Genomic DNA, 6000 nt, shown 5'->3' with positions numbered 1-6000 from the left:
CCTTGTTTTTCTTTAATCTAGAACATTTTCTCAGTCTTTGTGTTTCATGCCATTGACATTTATAAAGAATACAGGTCGGTTTTTTGTAAAAGGCTCTTCTATTTAAGTTTGATGCCTCAAGAAAAAATTCACTTTTAGCAAGAATATGGCCGAACAGATGTCTTTATCAGAGCTTTGTACCAGGAGGCATCTGATGTTGCTTTGACTCTTTACTGGTGATGTTAACTTCAACTATTTGATTAAGATGGTGTTTGTAAAGTTATTTTTCCTCCTATCATTCATAAATATCTTTTGTGGAAATACTCGTTGCTGTTGTTGTTTAGTCACTAAGTCGTGTCCAACTCTTTTGCAACCGCATGATCCGTAGCCCACCAGGCTCCTCTCTCCGTGGGATTTCCCAGACAAGAATATTGGAGTGGGTAGCCATTTCCTACTCAGACACTACATAAATAGCTGGTTAGTCAAACTTCACCCACTAGTTTTAGTATCTGTTGCCTTGTATCAATTATGATGATGACGATAATAGTTGCTAAAAGGGATTTTCTAATTTTCTGATTCCTTTTCCAGTTGGTTTGCAACTGTAAGGAAGAGCTTTCTCTTAGCCCATTTATTTATTCATCAACTCATTTGTATCAGTAAGGACTGAAAGATTCTTATTTTGTTCAATGGGACATAATTTATTACTCTTGTTATTCATTTTGATATTTCACCTCAGATGTGGTCAGTATCAGCCCTTTCCACCTGCCTTCTATGTCAGATCAACGTGTTTACCTCATTCTTTGTATCCATCTTTATTTTCTGGCACTAAAGAAATGTTTCAGGCTCATCTTGTATTTTCTATTGCTCCAGCTTTCAAAGTTAGTGAAGAAACAAATGACCATTAAAAATCTTTTTAAAGCAGTTCTACTGTTTGTATGGATTCCGTGCTTAGACTTTTGGTAAAGGATCTCTGCTGGGCTCCATTCAGCACATGGCATTAGTCTTAATTAGTTCAGTTCAGTTCAGTTCAGTCGCTCAGTTGTGTCCGACTCTTTGCGACCACATGAATCTCAGCACGCCAGGCCTCCCTGTCCATCACCAACTCCCGGAGTTTACTCAAACTCATGCCCATCGAGTCGGTGATGCCATCCAGCCATCTCATCCTCTGTCGTCCCCTTCTCCTCCCGTCCCCAATCTCTCCCAGCATCAGGGTCTTTTCCAATGAGTCAGCTCTTCACATCAGGTGGCCAAAGTATTGGAGTTTCAACTTCAACATCAGTCCCTCCAATGAACATTCAGGACTGACCTCCTTTAGGATGGACTGGTTGGATCTCCTTGCAGTCCAAGGGACTCTCAAGAGTCTTCTCCAACACCACAGTTCAAAAGCATCAATTCTTCAGCGCTCAGCTTTCTTCACAGTCCAACTCTCACATCCATACATGACCACTGGAAAAACCATAGCCTTAATCAGACAGACCTTTGTTGGCAAAGTAATGTCTCTGCTTTTTAATATGCTATCTAGGTTGGTCATAACTTTCCTTCCAAGGAGTAAGCGTCTTTTAATTTCATGGCTGCAATCACCACCTGCAGTGATTTTGGAGCCCCCAAACATAAAGTCCGACACTGTTTCCACTATTTTTCCCATGAAGTGATGGGACCAGATGCCATGATCTTAGTTTTCTGAATGTTAATTAGTAATTGCCTCTTATTCAAGAGTAATGGTTATTAATCACGACACAGGGAGGTCTTCCTAAACATGATACCTTAGACATAAAGATTAGGATATGAGTAAAAGTTTTAAATACGAAGTGTTAAAGCTTCTGTATTAAAAACAGTTTACCTTAAATGCAAGTAAAAGTTAAAAGCAATCTGGGAAAAAAATACTTGCGATGTTTGACAGACAAGGTCGATACCTTTAAAATACAAGCATTTTTAAAGCCATAAGGTATAAATGAGAAGACATCAACTCTTCCACTTCTTTACAGTATCTTCTCAATCAAATTGCAGCCCATGTTAGGGCTTCACCAGGATGCTGGTGCTGCGGTGCACGAGGCTCCTATGTCAAGGCATCTCCGAGACCTCTTAATTAATGAAGAGGAAAATGGGGGGAGGCAGAGGGAGGAGCCAAGGGACTCCATAAGGTGGAAATCTTCAGGTGGTTGTTAAGAAATGGGATGAATAAAATGTACATTTTATTTAGAGCTGAGAAAAGGAACACTATCGGAGCTTGGGTGGACCACGTGGACCCCGATGATCCCGAAACATTAAAATGCCCCCAACAAGTCTGCTCTATTTAGCCCAGTTTGGAAGAACTTTTTAAAAGCTGGAAAGCAAAGAATTGAATGAGAACCCTGACCTAGCATGGCCTGGGGCAATCAATAGTCAGGCAGACAAATCAACATGAAAATTTGACAAAACAGGATCCTTCCTTAGGCTCGAGCTCCAAAATCTAATGCACAGGAGTGGGTAAAACAGTCTGGGGATGAGGGAGCCCATTTGTTTAATTTGGCTTTTGTTTCTCTTGCCTGAGGAAAAGTATCTAGAAAGGTATTGCTGAGACTGATGTCAAAGAATGCACCGCTTATGTTTTCTCCTATGAGTTTAATTGTTTTAGGCCTGACATTCAAGTCTTTATTTTATTTTATTTTTTCATAGGAAACTTCTCTTTATTCCTAAAAGGTGACATTTTTCAAATCCTGATGTTTGAAAAACCTAACATGAGTCTTTAGCTGTGTCTCCATCACATTATGCATCCTGACTTAAATGGAAAAATATGTATTTCTTAGCTACACAAGGACAAACATTTGCAAATATCCATAGCACTGATGGTTCCAGTCACCTGGAACCCCATTCTTTAGTTTTAACGGTAGTTTCGTTAGTTAGGCACAGTTGATTAAATCATCCCCTATTAGTGATGTAAACTCAATCTCCAGCCCCTCTCACTTAAGAAGTCAGTGTTAGTCACTCAGTCATGTCCAACTCTCTTTGACCCCATGGACTGTAGCCCACCAGGCTCCTCTGTTTTTGGAATTCTCCAGGCAAGACTACTGGAGTGGGTTGCCATTCCCTTCTCCAAAGAAGAAGTCAGGAGTGCGGCTAAAAGTTCCAATCCTCTAATCAAGGCTTCCTCTTTCTGGAAACTAGCTCCCATCCTTAAAGCTATCTAGCCCACCACTCTCATTCCCCAACAATCATGTTAGCATACAGAAGACACTATTATCATGCTAGCGACGACAAGGATTTTAGGAACTCTGTTCTTGGATGCAGGAACAAAGATCAAATGTATTTTTTACTATACCATTGCTATCCTAATGAGTATGATGTGGTGTGTCATTAAAGTTTTTGGCATTTTTTTAAAGATATGATTTTATTTATTTATTCTTGGCTGGGCTGGGTCTTCGTTGCTTTTTGCTCTGGCTTTCTCTAGTTGTGATAAGCGAAGGCTACTCTTTATTGTGGTGATCGGGCTTCTTATTGCGGTGGTTTGTCTCACCAGCTTCAGTAGTTGCAGCGCTCAGGTCAGTAGTTAAGGCACATGGGCTTAGGTGCTCCTTGCGTGTGAATCTTCCTGAACCAGGGATTGAAGCCGTGTTCCCTGCACTGGCAAGCAGATTCATGTCCATTGTGCCACCATTTTTGTTTTTTAATTTTTATTTTATATTGGAGTATAGTTGATTAACAAATGTTGTATTAGTTTTAAGTATACAGCAAAATGAATCAGTTATACACATACAAGTATCAATTCTTTTTCAGCTTCCTTTCCCTTTTAAGTTAATACAGAATGCTATACAGTGGGCCATTATGGTTTTGATTTGCATTACCCTAATGACTAACTCCAGGAGTTGGTGATGGACAGGGAGGCCTGGCATGCTGCGATTCATGGGGTCGCAAAGAGTCGGACACGACTGAGCGACTGAACTGAACTGAACTGAATGACTAATGATGTTACGTATTTTTTCATGTACTTATTGAGTGCATGCTCAGTCACTCAGTCGTGTCTGACTCTTTGCAACCCCATGGACTGTAGCCCACCAGGCTCCTCTGTCCGTGGAATTTTTCCAGGCAAGAATACTGGAGTAGGTTGCCTTTACCTACTCCAAGGATTCCTGACACAGGGATCAGACCAGGTCTCTTGCGTCTCCTGCATTGGCAGGTGGATTCTTCACCACTAGCACCACCTGAGAAACCTGTGTATCTTCTTTACAGAAAAGTCTACTCAAGTCCTTTGCTAATTTTTTTTCTGCTGTCATTGAATATATATTCAATGTATATTACATATATTCTTTATATATATTCTGGATATTAATCCCTTATCAGATACATGATTCACAAATACTTCTCTTTTCTGTAGGTTGCCTTTTCATTCTCCTGATAGTGTCATTTGATGGACAAAAGTTTTTAATTTGATGAAGTAAATAAAATTCATCTTTTTTTCCCTTTGGTGTTACACACAAAAAAATCATGGCCAAATCCACTGTCATGAAGATTCCCCCCATGTTTTCTTCTAAGAATGCTAGTTTTAGGTCTTTCATTTAGGTATTTCATCCCTTTTGAGCTAATTATTGTATATGGCATAAAGTAAGGGTTTAAATACATTCTTTTGCATTTATTGAAAAATCTGTCCTTCCCCAATGAATTGTCTTGGCAACCATGTCAAAAATCATTCACTCTTGTATGTGAGGGTTTACTTTCATTGTCTTGGACAAACTTTAAAAAAAAGTTTTTAATCCTTTAGATCATTACTACCTATAAAACACAACTTAAGTGAAAATCTTTTTGTATTAACAGTGACTTTGCTGAAACGACAGCAAGAAACTTAATTTTAGAGAAAAAAACATAACTTCTAATGCTATACATGTCTTCAGTATGTTAGTCAAATATGGCTGCTACACAACAAAACCCAGAAACAAGCAATATTAATTTAATTCAGTAGTCTGATATATAGCTAGTTTTCATTTAAAAACCATAGCTTTATATATCATGTGTGGAAAATTGTTAATTCATAATCTTCCTATTACCCTTGAAGACGACAAGTTAAAATTTTACATAATCTCCTGCTCAATCTTCCTCTGTAACTCAGCTTGCTCCTTGCAAAATCTGGATCACATAGTCTCAGAAAGTGGGGACTTACAATACTAGGAACTGGAGCTTATCTCGGTCATCCTTGTCCTGCTCTTTGCAATTGTCTAGCCCCTGCAAACCTGCTTAATCATGCCTGTCCATGTAAAGGTCAGGCATCCCCCTCCCCATCTTGACCACTGTTCCTGTGTGTGCAAAACCCCTTAGTTTAAACCAGCCTATTAGCTGCTAGTGTTGCTCACTATAGTTTGTGTATAAAAACTCTGTAACCCCTTCGTTCCGGGCTCAGAGCTTGGAGTGTTAACTCCTCTGGGCCTGCTGGCATAATAAACCTGAGTTCTCCAACCCTCTGACTCTGGGGCTTGGTTTCTCGATTACTGGTTTCTGCAGCACCTTTATCAAATGATCATCAGCATGTCTGTAACTATCATTAACTTGTCAGAACAAGGTTAAACAGTCTGTATATTCTTTGAATTGAGTTCTCAATTTTCTAAAAGCGAACACTCAAAGAAATCCATCCCCCTCCCTCACTCCACGAGATGAAACATCACTAGAGAGTTCTAGAAGAGACATTCTCTGACATTGTCATTAGTATTCTAGAAGTTTCAAACTGTGAAAGCTCCAAACGTGGCATTTCCATTGTGATATTATGCCACTAGGCAATGCTTCTATTCTGTCAGCTGTTTTCATTTCCTATACTTTCGCATCTATGCCAGGGCCCCTCAGAAGCAGTTAGCTGCTAAGGCGCTATTCCTGGTCCTGGGCAGAGCAGTTGCCGAACACCCAGAAAGACGGACTTGAGCACTAGTTACAACCTCTTCGCCGCGGCATCCCCACCAGAGGGCGCCCAAGCCTCGCCCGCCGGCCCGCGGCACCGAGGGGGGCGCCGTGGCCAATGCGCAGGCGCAGACCCGCCTCCTCGGGCGACTCCGCCTCCTCACT

This window comes from Cervus canadensis, chromosome 26 (genome assembly GCF_019320065.1).
Source record: "Cervus canadensis isolate Bull #8, Minnesota chromosome 26, ASM1932006v1, whole genome shotgun sequence".
Taxonomy (NCBI): Eukaryota; Metazoa; Chordata; class Mammalia; order Artiodactyla; family Cervidae; genus Cervus; species Cervus canadensis.
This window is presented reverse-complemented; position numbering follows the sequence as displayed.